The sequence below is a fragment of the Pipra filicauda genome, unplaced genomic scaffold (genome assembly GCF_003945595.2).
Source record: "Pipra filicauda isolate LSUMZ 115617 unplaced genomic scaffold, ASM394559v2 scaffold254_size1108330_pilon, whole genome shotgun sequence".
NCBI lineage: Eukaryota > Metazoa > Chordata > Aves > Passeriformes > Pipridae > Pipra > Pipra filicauda.
In genome coordinates this window covers 499,766-514,308 of record NW_024104370.1, presented here as the reverse complement: position 1 = coordinate 514,308, position 14,543 = coordinate 499,766, and positions in this window count along the sequence as shown.

The following is a 14,543-nucleotide window of genomic DNA, read 5'->3' as shown; positions in this document are numbered from 1 at the left end:
AGATCACGACACACTTCTATGTTAAGGTTTACAAAACCATCATGCATGTGGTAAAGGTAAGAAATCTTGTATGAGAGTTTTATTTCTGGTATTGTCACTCTGAGGATGTGACTGTCTCTTGTTTGTGCAGCGGCCCTTGTCAGTAGAGTTCCACTGCTGCTGTTTTTGGTGCTCCTCATGTTACAAAGAGGAAGAGGAGAAATGGAGACAGGCTTGAGTATGGACAAAGGCAAACTGGGAGTGGGTTTTGGTGGATGACAATGAAAGACAAAATACTTCAGGTTGGGAGGTAGAAATAGAACAGAAGGAAAGAGACACTGAGAAGGCAGAAAGTAGAGGAGAAATAAGTTTTTTAAATGCATTCTTTCAGATACTGAGGAACATGTACATGCAGCGGAAAGTGATAGGCATGGTCTGCATTTTGACTTTCCCCAGTCCAACTTTCAGCAGAAAAGATGCACACTTCATTCCAGCACACGTTTCTCTTATTTGTTTTATCATTCATGATGCTGCTAATACTGCTAGTAATAACTGTGTCAGTTAGAAAGAAGTGTCTCGCAGAACAAACTTTTCTGGGGTGAGCTTTTCTGTTAGAGTGAAGCAGATACTCCGTAGCATGTGCGGAACCACTTTCACATTCTTTATATTCCCATGTTACTGCATATGTATTGAGGTAAAGAGCATATTTTTTGTTGGTCTAAGTTGTGATACTGATCGATTTGATGTTTGTTTAACCTGCCTGCGAATAAAGAACTACAGTATTGCAATATTTGGGCAAGAAATCCATCAGTTTGCTTGTGTGAACAGCCTTACAGATCTTTCTAATATTTTCTAAATCACACTAGCTAATGCTGAATAATAAGTAACAGATTATTCCACGTGCCCCAAAAGTGAAATGATTGGGGCTGAAAATCCAGACAATTAAATTTCCTCCTTTGTGACCAAATCAATTGTTGCCTTTTTGTTTCTTTTGGGAGAATAAAAATTTTGAAACCGCTGTCATGGGGAGAGGAAAATATACATTCTGAAAATACGTCCAAGATCTGAGTTTTCAAAATAAACTAGGAGATGTTTGTGTGTATTCCAAATTGTGTAAAAGAACTATGGACTTTCAGAGAATTCTAATCTTTTGCTGACAGATGGGATACAAGTGGGTTCATTGGTCTCTCAAATTAAACAAATATATTGGAGTCTAAAAAAATTCCCCTTGCCTTTGATAACTTGAAAAGTTGAACATTGTAAATAAAGCAGTTAGTTATTTTTAGTGGTATACAGCCATGTCAAAAAACATGAAACAAACGTTCTTGGTATAACTATCTAAAAAAACCCAAACCTTCTTTGTGTTATCATTTCAATTACTCAGCTACAAACTATTCAACTATTCTTTTTAATATATTAAAAAGGTGATGATAGTAGCTCTTAGCAATAATAGTGGGGCTCACCAAAAAAAAAGAAACCAGAGAGTATTGTACCACCACTCTCTGGAAATGGACCTAAGTCTTTGGATCAGTCAGTGAAAGGAAGCAGACAGGTCAGTCAAGATGACTTGATAATTGTCTAATTGTCCTTTCTAAGTAGAGATTATAGGTGAGACAGACTTGTCAGTCATTTTTATTTGGATCAGGAAAAGGAAACAGAAATATTACTTCAGCAAATACCATAATTAACAAAAAGATCTGTGTGCAGAAGTCGCTGGCAGGCCCTTCTAACCAGCAGATATCTAGCAAAAGAAGCAGAATAGCTAGGAAGACAAGTGGTTGTGGGAAAGAGGAAGGAGGGAAGAGAGAAAAACTAATTTCCTTTTCTTTTAGAGAACGAAGAAATCAACCATTTAGTTATCAGACCTATAAGTTGCCTTCATGGATAATTACTTGATATTGAAAAAAATACCAGATGATAATGTAGTGAATGGTACTGTTACTTGAGAAATTATATTGCCCAGAGAAGTGGATTTGTTCACAATATATTTTAATGCTTTTTTCCTACTGATTCACTGAATTTTTAAATCTTGCAACCCAAGAGACAAAAATCTCAGTTGAAAGATTACATCAGTGCACAGTATACTGTCCTTAAGAGTTCAGTCATATTTGTAGTCATGTGGCTTTCTTTATTTTACAATAAGGTGTCTGAGAAATAAACTTTCACTATTACTTATCCTCTAGTAAATAAAAAAAAAGTACTAAACTATTTTTTAAAAGACCTATGTTGTCCCATACATCATTTCCTTTCTGAAAGCCCTAGAAAGTCTAAATCTTTTTCCAGATAGTCTCAGGCATGTTCTGACCTCAGCAGAGTTGGTTCAGCAATCAGCATTATGTTTGATATTTTGATTGAACTGAGAGATCTATCAAGATTCTTGTAATGAAAGAATATAACCTTGCCAGAGGTTCAATCATTAATGTCCAGACAGACCTGAGCATTTTGTATTGCTGGTTTACAAACCTTCATGTTTATGAATAAGGAGATGAGATAAAAATGTTCCCCAAATATTGAAAAATCATGCTCTAAATCAGATCAAATCAACAATCTAATTTTTATTCTTATATAATCTTTTATTAGTGAATTATTAGTCATAATCTCAAATTTTGCTATTCCATATGAGACACTAAATGAAATCTGTCACATTAGTAAGAAACAGGGATAGTTACACTGTAGTCATTTGATTGCTTTGAATTACTCAGTGTCTAGAGAACAGAAAATGAGGCAATCACTTCTTAGTAGCAGTGATTTCAACAAAAGTTGCTAAGCTATCAAAAATATTTCACAAAATGTCCCTTCATGAAATCAAGAAAATGTAGAATAGAAGCAAAGATATTGAGCAGTCAAGAAATGCTTGAGAAAACAAAACAGTTACAAAATATCACACTGTGTTCAGAAATAAGCAGGTGCAGGCAGGTAGAACCAGGCTCTCCATGCAGCTTTTCTGGTAGAGGGAAATACTACAGAAAAAAAAGTGTTGTATTATTTTATTCTTTCTGAAACAGGACAAAACCAGAGGGATCACTCCTACTATGCTTTCAAGGACAAGCAGCCATGTTCTGTTTCTTGCTGGGTATCATCTGGGATTTACAAGATGTAAAGACTGCTGCACTAAACTAGATTTTCTCCCCAGTATCCTACTCCCTACAGAGGACATTAGGGAGACAGGCACCAGCCTCACTCACTCCCAGAAACTCTCGGAACAAAGTGTGCCTAAAAAGTGCTGCACTGAAAGAGATAGTGAAGAATAATGACTGATTCATACATCAGCTGAATACCTGCCTATGTAAAATGAATTGCAGAATACAGTATTTGTTCAACTCAGCTCTTATACTAGTGCTATTATCATGATGAATATTCCCACAAAAAAAGTTAAACACTGATAGCATTAACTTGAACAGTAGCAGTCAAACTGTCTTAAAAGCATGCTAACAAATTAGATAGATATATTTATACATTTCAAGGTTTGACCATTTCAAAAGAAAGGATATTTTTCAGGAAAAAAAAAAAAACACACCAAAAAAACCCCAAAAACAAAAAAACATATCACTTTTCTTTGCAAGGTGAAGTTGATTTATACTTGATCTTTACTCTGAGGCATTTCATCCACTACCAATGGATGTTATTCAAAATTGTCAACATTCATTTTCAGGGTTCTACATTGAGCATCTCAGGAAGAATTATTTGAAGACAGAATCACATTCTCAGGAAATAATATCCTTTCAGGAAAATTACAAGCAAGACCCTTGACAGGTTCATTATAAGCTTTTTTGTACTTTAGATTTATTAAACTCTTTTAACTCATACTGTTAAAATTATATGAGAAAAAGGAAGAAAAAAATAAGTCTAGAAGAATTCTATTACTGATCTGACAAACAAGTAACTCAATTTTTCGAAATAGATCTTGATCTGGGTGTCTTGGCCTCCAGTAAAGGAGCTTCCATTTATTTCTTCACAGGAGTTAGAGCTGCTTTTTTTCTGCTAAAGAGATAAAAGGTAAAAATGTGTCATGATTTCTGTGTAATGAAAAGTGATTTAAAAAAATGGAATTGAAGTAACAGGGTTGAGAATTCTCAGCATGTTATTTGTCATGTCTCCAACATTACAAAGACCCATGAAAAGTGATGCCTTTGTTTTTTCCTATGATCTGTTGCTGTTGGGTGACTTATAGGATTCTTATGGTGTCTAGGTTTCTTTTGTAAAAGTCCTGGTACATTATTTAGAACACTCCAAGTTTAACGCAGGGAAATAAAAGTCAGTGTCTTCAGCTAATGCCAAAGTGCAGTTCAGAATCTGTATAATTATAATACAGGTCATTTGAACTATCATATCTGGAAATATTGATACTGCATGGGAATTTGTAAGGGAGGATGTCTGTAGCTCTACCATTTCCTTTCTTCCTCTTCTCCTTCCTTGACCAGTAGATCACTAGTGATTATTATAGAATCATAGAATCATAGAATCAACTGGGTTGGAAAAGACCTCTGAGATCATCAGGTCCAACCCTTGATCCAACACCACCGTGGTTATTAGACCATGGCACTAAGTGCCACATCCAGTCTTATCTTAAAAACCTCCAAGGACAGTGAATCCACCACCTCCCTGGGCAGCCCATTCCAATGTCTGATTACTCCCTCTGTAAAAAATTTCTTCCTAATATCTAACCTAAACTTCCCCTGGCAAACCTTAAGACCATGCCCTCTTGTCTTACTGAGAGCTGCCTGGGAGAAGAGACCAACCCCCACCTGGCTACAACCTCCTGTCAGGTAGTTGGAGAAAGTGATGAGGTCTCCCCTGAGCCTCCTCTTCTCCAGGCTGAACAATCCCAGCTCCCTCAGCCTCTCCTCATAGGACTTGTGCTAAAGTCCCTTCCCCCACCTTGTTGCTCTTCTCTGGACCTGCTCCAGCACCTCAATATCATTCCTGAACTGAGAGGCTCAGAAGTGGACACAGTACTCCAGGTGTGGCCTCACCAGTGCTGAGTACAGGGGAAGAATCACTTCTTTTGTCCTGTTGGCCACACTGTTCCTGATCCAGGCCAGGATGCCATTGGCCTTCTTGGCCACCTGAGCACACTGCTGGTTCATGTTCAGCTTCCTGTCAATCCAGACTCCCAGGTCCCTTTCTGTCTGGCTGCTCTCCAGCCACTCTGTGCCCAGCCTGTAGCACTGCTTGGGGTTGTGGCCAAAGTGCAGGACCTGGCACTTGGCCTTGTTGAACCTCATCCTGTTGGAATCAGCCCAACTCTGCAACCTGTCCAGGTCCCTCTGCAGAGCCCTCCTGCCTTCCAGCTGATCTACACTCCCCCCCAGCTTAGTGTCATCTGCAAATTTACTAATAGTGGAGTCAATCCACTCATGCAGATCATCAATAAAGATATTAAAAAGGACTGGGCCCAACACTGATCCCTGGGGGACACCACTAGTGACTGGCTGCCAACTGGATGCAGCACTGTTCACCACCATTCTCTGGGTCTGGCCCTCCAGCCAGTTCCTAACTCAGCAGAGAGTACCCCTGTCCAAGCCGTGGGCTGCCAGCTTTTCCAGGAGTGTGCTGTGGGAGACAGTGTCAAAGGCTTTGCTGAAGTCCAGATAGACCACATCCACAGCCTTCCCCTCATCCACCAAGTGGGTCACCCGATCATAAAAGGAGATCAGGTTGGTCGGACAGGACCTACCCTTCCTAAACTCCTGTTGGCTGGGTCTGATCCCTTATCCATCCTGTAGGTGCTGTGTGATCGCACTTAGGATGATCTGCTCCATAACCTTGCCAGGCACTGAGGTCAGGTTGACAGGTCTGTAGTTTCCCAGGTCCTCCTTGCAGACCTTTTTGTAAATCAGCGTGACATTCACCAACTTCCAATCATCTGGGACCTCCCCAGTGAGCCAAGACTGTTGGTAGATGATGGAGAGAGGTTTGGCGAGCTCTTCCACCAGCTCCTTCATCACTCCAGGATGGATCCCATCTGGTCCCATAGACCTGTGGGGATCCAAGTGGCTCAGCAGGTCACTGTTTCCTCCTGGATTACAGAGGGGCTATTTGGCTTCCTGCCTCTGTCTACCACTTCTGGAAGCCATTTGTCCTGAGGACAACCTGTCTTACTGTTGAAAACGGAGACAAAGAAGGTGTTAAGTACCTCAGCCTTTTCCTCATCTTTGGTGACTATGTTCCCCTCCCATGTCCAATAAAGAACGGAGGTTTTCCTTGCCCCTCCTTTTGCTATTGATGTATTTGAAGAAGTACTTCTTGTTATCCTTCACAGAAGTGGCAAGATTGAGTTAAAATTGTGCCTTTGTCCTCTAATTTTCTTTCTACAAGACCTAACTATATTCCTAAACTATTCATGAGTAGCCAGCCCTTTTTTCCATAGTCAGTAAACTCTCTTTTTTCCCCTCATTTCCTTCAAAATCTCCCTGTTCAACCACACCGATTGTCTTCCCCGTCGGCTTGCCTTTCAGTACACTGGGACAGCCTGCTCCTGTGTTTTCAAGACTTGCTTCTTGAAGCATGTCCATCCCTCCTGGACTCCTTTTTTTTTTAGGGCTGTTTCCCAAGGTACCCTCTGAACCAGTCTTGTGAGCGGGCCAAAATCCACCCTGTGGAAGTCCAGGGTAGAAGTTTTATTGAGGGCCCTCTTTGTATCCCTGAGTATTGAAAACTCTATGATTTCATAGTCAATGTGCCCCAGTGGGTGGCCTCCAACCACTGCATCACCCACCAGCCCCTCTTTGTTTGTGAACAGCAGATCTAGTGGGGCCCTACCCCTGGTAGGCTCATTTACCAGCTGGAGCAGGAAATTATCCTACGTACACTCAAGGAATCTCCTAGACTACCTCTTCTCTGCTGTGTTTCCAACAGACATACGGCAGGTTAAAGTCACTCACAAGAACAAGGGTTGGTAATTTTGTAGAATAATTCATCACCCTCATCATCCTGATTGGGTGGTCTGTAACAGACTACCACCAGGATATCAGCCTTGTTCACCTTCCCCCTGATTTTGATCCACAGGCACTCAACCTTATTTTTACTGACTTCAAGTTCTACAGAGTCAAGAGACTCTCTAACATATAGAGACATCCCTCCACCTCTCCTACCTTGTCAATCCCTTCTGAAGAGCTTGTAGCCACCCATGGCAACACTCCAGTCATGTGAGTCATCCCACCACGTTTCTGTGATGGCGACTACATCATAGCTTTCCTGCTGCATGATGGCTTCCAGCTCCTCTTGTTTGTTACCCATACTGCATGCGTTGGTGTACATGCACTTCAGCTGGGCTGCTGATTTCACTTCTAACTTAGGCTTTCCATCCTTAGACCCATCTCTGAAGCACCTGGTTTCAACCCCTTCCCTCTTTAAACCTAGTTTAAAACCCTTCTGATGAGCCCCGTCAGCTTATGGACTAGAGTCCTTTTGCTCTCCCTAGATAAATGAAGCCCATCTGACTCTAGCAGGCTAGGTACCATGGACTTTGCACCATGGTCGAAAAACCCAAAATTCTGCTGGTGGCACCAATCCTTTAGTCACCTATAGATAAGATGAGTTTTCCTACTCCTCTCCTCATTCATTCCTGCTACAGCAGGAACTGAGGCGAACACCACCTGTGCTCCTGTCCCATTAACTAATCAACACAGAGCCTTGAAGTCCTTTTCAATTAGCCTGGTACCTCTTTCATTACTGTCATCACTGCCAGACTGGACCACCAGCAGTGGACAATAATCAGAGGGCTGGATTAGCTCAGGGAGCCTCCTACTAATATCCCTCACACGGACTCTGGGAAGGCAACAGACTTCCCTGTGGAATGGGTCCAGTCAGCATATAGGTTTTAGATTAATGAGGTTTTAGAAACTTCCCTTCTCTCTCGGTGCCACATGTAATATTTTTTTTATAAAACTAATTTTGATCTGAAGAACCAAATAACAGCTACTTTTACAGGAAAGAACATTTATTATATTATTGGGTTGTTTGTTTGGGGTTTTTTTTTTGCACATATATACATATGAAGTGAGCAGCAGAAGCCTTACTGATAGTCCATCATTTGTTTTGTCTGCCTACATATTTTTGCAGGCAGACTTTATGCACTTAATCTAAGGTATTGGAAGGGAACATGTAGTGTAGCTGGAGGAAGGAGTTTCAATGACATCTTCATAAATTACTTACAGGAAAAAATATAATTACAAATGCACAGATGGATATCTGGGATGATATATATTTGTGCACAGTGTTTGGTATTGATCAAGAGTAAAAAAAGCATAAATCTATTAATAAAAACTATTAATGACAAAGCTTCAGAACAAAGATGCTGTTTACAATAATGCAACTTAAAAATAGAAGAGAAATTAAACACATGGACTTCCTAGTATCTGAGAAAAAGAGGATTTATTATCTATTTTCTGTATGATTTGCACATAGTGATAATAGGTTGGTGTTTTTTACTCACTTTTTTATGTAAGAAGGGAACTAGATCCTTTTGTGGATGAGGGTAATATTTGAAATATAAACTCTGCAGAATACAGGAGTTATGTACTACTGTATCCCTTGTTTAAATCATTAATTTTAATAGATGGCTTTCTCATTGTTGCTTGACCTGTGGCAATCCTAAAAAATCCTTGTCAGGAATTTGTATAGAAAAAAATTTCTCATGTGGACAACAAATGACTTAAGAGCAATAGTCACCGGTAAATGAATCACACAGAATAGCACAGACTGTTTAATACAGTAAATACACAAGACAAATGGGTGGGGTATTAAAAAGTACTCCTTAAATCAATGGACTATTTTGCAGGTATGATATGAGATGAATTTTAAGGTAGAACCTGAGGAAAGGCAGGGTTCTTTCTAATGTTTATTTTGCACTCCTGAAGATCACTAGTACCAGTGAGGAACATTTCAAGACACTAGGCACGTTAGTAGCAAGGGCAAATGGAATTTTACAGATTATTTCTTTACAAAAAATACAATTCATATATATTTCAAGAAACGCCACAGAAAATTTATGTGTAAATACAAGGTTGCAATATTAGAAGGACTTTAGATTTCAATCCAGGTTTTACTAATAGTGTAAAAAACAGACAACAATGTGTTCTCATTCACATGTGACTCAAGTATTTGTATAATGTGTAGAAATAAATAATTAATTTTAACAAATTAATTTTGCTCTTTACCAAAGTCTGGTATACACATCTAATAGTCTTCAAGGTAAATATTTTTATTTTCATTACCATAAAAATGCATGTGTACTGGCTAAATATATTACTGCTTGCTGATAGGTACTTGATTTTGTGAAGATTGCTAGATGCTTCTGTGAACTTTTGACTCTGCTGAGATCATTCAAAAAGACCAAGTCAATACTGCATCATTCATCCCCTCTTGCTGATCATAAATACCATTAAATGTGGTAAATTGCTATGGTAGTATTTTATAATGAGACTGAAATGTTATCATCTTTAGAGAGAAGTATTGGTAGAAACATATCTTTTTTAAAAGCTTAAGTTCACATAAGGATATCTCCAAAAATAAGTAGAATAAAACTTCAAAAAATCTGATTCTCATAGATATGTGGTGCAGCCCAAATTATGTGCATCATCTCTTTATATCGAAGCATAGGAATCAAACAGAGGAGAAATCATACACATGATTCTTAATGGTTTTGTTGGTAAGCCTTAGCTCTTCTGCATATTCTCAGCTTTCCCATGGGATAAATAAAGGTTGAAGAAAGAATCAGGTAAACTCAAGAGAAAGCTTTGTTTTCTCTTTAACAATTTCTGAACTTTTGTCAGATATCAGAGTATTTGCAAAATTCAAGCCTTTAGAGTTGCTGTCAAGACACCTTAAATTTACTATTTGAATAGCACAGAAGGAAGCATATAAGGAATATATAAGAAATATCTAAGGAATATAAAAGGATTATATTTCTAGTCCTTCCTGGCAAATTTTCCTAAAAAATCTGATCAATTATTAGCTGCACTATACCTACTGAAATTCTTACTAAGTGAGTTGTATTTAGAATTCAAATGCGTGCTTTCTGGTATGCATTTAGTTTCTGATAGGGTTCTCTTTTCTTTCTACAATGATAATCAAATTTTATTAACTATAAACACTGCATCTCATTTTGCTCATGTGTTGGATTTCTGCATGTAACTGTAGGAATTTGACTTTAATCAGTTTTGTATTTAATTATTCAGCATATATGTCCTTTCAAAAAATAAAGATAAATCATGCTTTCCGTTGACCTACAACTTCTAGATCTATGCCTCTGGAAAGACTGCTCTTAGAAACAGAAAAGCAAAATTATAGTTGAATAAATATATCTTGGCAACACTTTGTGAGTTTATAAACCTAAGTGACTATCAATTGTAAGCAGTCAATTTCTCTTGCCGTTGAGAAAAGCCACAAGAAAAAACAAATACAAACAACCCCCCCCCCCAATATAACTGTAGTATTGACTGTCTTATTTTCAGGGTACTTGCTTATTATAGAAAGATCAAGATTTAAATCCGTGTTCTGAACCTGTGGGTCACAAATCTTAAGGGAGGGTGCACAGTTAGAGGCTGGGGTTCTCCTTGTCCCTGCAAAAGAAAATACAGACCTGTTACTTTGCATGCCTCAAAGAGGAAAGGGAAAAACACACAAGAGTGAAAAGAAACCATGCTTATGAAGTGGTGAAAAAGGTGGCAAGAAGAAACTCGAGTCCGGAAAGAAATCTTTTTTTATTGATAACATTTAAACAGAAAGGCTTTTTGTTTCACAAGCAGTAGGTGTGAAGATGGGTCAGGCAGCTGAAAATCCAGGTGTCACAGAGAAGGCTCCCAAGTGTTGTGCTGCTCAGTGGTGCTCCCCTGTCCCCATCTCAGAATGACTTCCACAGCTGCCACTCGGCCACGTTGGAGCTGTTCTCTGTAACTACACCTGTCTGCATAGGTCAGTGTTCCCCCTGCCTCAGACACACAGGGGGGTGACAAGGAGTTGAAGTAGGGTGTGGGGCTCTGCACAGGTATGGTTCATACACACAGCATATGTTCTCATGCATTAATTGTTTCTTTGACATACCAACTGCAGTTTCAATCAACAGGAAAAGAAAGTAACTAAGAGAGCAAGGGAACCATAAAATCTGAATGAGGTCCCAGGAAAGCAAAGCAATCCACAGTTGTAATTTTCAGCTGTTCTTTCAGTCTGGAAGGAATCTTATTGTTTTCTTAACCTACCTCGAAAGATCAGGCTTTGCAACTCTGGAGACAGGAGAATTGGTATCGCAGAGCATTGTAATAAGTTGACTGTCCTCCATTAACTACTTTTAAGTGATGTACTTAAAAGTTGGTTGAAAATGCTTTTTATTAATCTGACTATTTCCATCTAAATTTCTGGAAAACTTTCATTTGTAAAACTTTGCATATGGTTTATCCCATTGTCTATGTTTTTATTTGCTTTTAAATTGCCAATGCCATTTTTAAAAGAAAATACTATGAGATTATAGACAGACAAGGTAAATTTCCAAAGTCAGACATTGCAGTATAGTCAGTTCCTTTTCAAGTCATATCTCCTCAGTGCTGAGGTACAGAGCTCAGAATCATTATTAAACAGAAGCATATACGTAAATGAATTTGTGTATCATAAGTTAAACAGTAAAAAATGTTATTATGTAATATAGGGAGATCATGTTTAAAGTTCAGGCTTAAACTTAAGTAAACACATTTAGACTTGCCCATGGACAAGATTTTCATATTACAACTTGAAAAAAAATGAGGATCTAAGTACCACATGTTTCCTAAATAGAACATTTATTGCACAAATAGAATGTTCCTCAGAACAGTCATGTTGCTTACTTCTTATTAAATATACGTATTAAGGAAGATGTTTTAATCCTGTTATCTGTGAGCTTCAGAAAGTACTTCTGAGTTTTCTGGCATTATTCTTCACTTTTAAGTGCTGTGAAGAACAAACTTTGGCAAAAAACACCATGTGGCATGTGTTGTCAAACTGAGCTTTCTCAAGTAATTATTTTCTGAAAGTAACAGGTTGAATGTTATGGATTGTTCTAATGATGCTCACTGCTGTCAAAAAGTACAATAATAACTTTCAAAATTTAGCATTTCAATTAGAAGTGACTGCCAAAAATCCCCCATGATCTTGCCCAACATGCCTTGTTTTCTATATGATTTTTCTTCATTCTATTTTTGGTTTCTCCAATGAGGAGTTCTGCCATTCAAAACTGTCTAGAGAGAGTGGGTAAAATTCAAAACTCACTTCAAAATTAATAGAATGTTATTGGATCCTAGTATTATTAAAAGTCTTAAGTTTTTCAAATTTTATCTCAGAACAGTTTAGAATAAAGGTCATTCTATCATTCAAAATGTTTTGCAAATAAGCTATTTCTAGTATTTTCCATCAGGTGAATGAATTGATTTTTAGACAAATATTCTTTTGAAAAAGGGTAATAACCTGATATATGTTGTGGTGTGCTCCAACAAAGGCTAATATTTAGATAAAAGAGATGCTTTATCTACTCCTTGTTGCATCTGCTTTTAAAATTTCTGATGCTGTAATAATTGCGATTAACAATAATAATTATCTTTTAAATCAGGAATCTCTTTTGCTGTTATGCAGTAACTCAAAAGCATCCCTTTCATGTTCTGTCCAGGTCCCAAAAGAAAAATATTAAAACTTTAGTTACTACTGAGTAACTGTTAATAATACAGATTTGAATACCAATTATAAAGTATTGGGGCTTTAGAATGGAGGTAGTATTGCTATCATGCTGACTATGAAACTAGGAATGTAAACAGAGAAAATGTCTACATCCTGTGCCAAGGTATAAAAATATAAACCTTAAATAATTTATACTAACTTGCATTTTAAAAACAGAATAGACAAACTGTGTCCATGTACAGTTTATCTGCAAAAAAAATTTATAGCTTTTTATAACTTTTTCTCTATATGTTAAGAGTAGTTTGAACTAGAAAACCTAGAAGCATGTGTATTAGGAAAACAGTCTAGAGATGTTACACAGAGAAGAACAGTCTGAAATGTATTGCATTACCCCTTCTTTATTCTTTCATGACTTGCATTTTGTTCACTATTTTAGAGGTTCCTAATGTGTTAACACTGACTACAGGAAGATCATTAGTTTTACAGAATGACAAAGATGCTGTTTTTATGTAATATTCTATCTGATTAAAAAAGAGATTTCCAAAGTAGGTGGGAAGCTGACACAAGATTGAAAGTTACTTGGAGAAGGAAGATACTGCTTTACTTTCAAATTATTCACCCAAATATATGCTTTCATTTCATACATTAGAAACTAATGCGCTTCTTTAAGGAAAGGGAAAAATGTTGGAGGACCCACCAGGAAATATGTGAACTCTTGTCAAAACATTGTTTTGATGTAAGAGTAATGTGAAAAATCCTTTGCTCAACATAGGTGGAAAAAAAAGACATAGAAAACAATAAACTATCTTTTGTATACTTCTTAATTTTCAGTTACCTGATAGGTAATCCTTGATGCCTCTTTATCATGAAGAACCATAGCTAGATAAGAAAGACCATAAATTTTTAACAGTTGTGACAGACATATTGGCCCTATTCAAATCCATCTTCAACATTTTTATGAAGTTATATCTATAATGAGGGCCACTGTATAATTTTAGAGAAGATATCAGATTAAAATGGAGATGATACTTTTAAGATAAGATCTCTCTTTTATTAATAAAACATATTTTTGATATAGTAGTGTACAGATTTTTTTTTTAAGATAAAAATAATCATATACAGAGATAGTTCTTGTAATTATAGAATTTGGTGCCCAGAGGTATTAAGTGGAGATTTTGGATTTCTTTTGTAACTCAGATTACTGATATTATCAGGAATGACTGTTGTGGATTTAGAAGTTATAGAAGAATAAATATTGTTTTAAGAGTTACAGGAAATATTTTGTAATGGATCAGAGTACAGAAGAACAAAGTTCTGTTTAAAGCATTAATTTCTTTCAAATAGATTTCTTCTCAACAGAAATGTGAATCTTGACTCTAAACAATGCAAGGTTGCTCTATATCACAGTTTTACAAAGCAGATATTAATGAATTCATTTGATGGCATACTCGCCAAATGCTTAAGACAATGTGTGATAGCTGTATACTCTCTGTATGCAGCTAGTGTACTAATAAAAATATGAAATTTCATTTCTGTAGAGGGTATTCTCAAAAGAACAAATTTTAAATCAATAATATAAATGACAAAAATTTCCTGTAAATTAGTAACATTAATTCACAGATGAAACAATTGTCTGTTTCAGTATCATGACATTGTTGGTTTGGTGTGTCAGAATATGTTTTATCTAATAAGAAGTACAAAATCTGAATTGCTTAAGTGAATGTATTTGTATTCTGAAATTCACTATCTTGCTTTAACTTTTTAATATTATAAGAAAAAAAATAATTTGGTAAACTCAGATAAAATCCTATTAAAATGCAAATGCCATGAATTTCTAGATAATGAAGTATGCATTAAACTTGGAACACTAATGATCATAATAATAAAAAGTATATGGTATATTTTATGCACCTCTACCACTT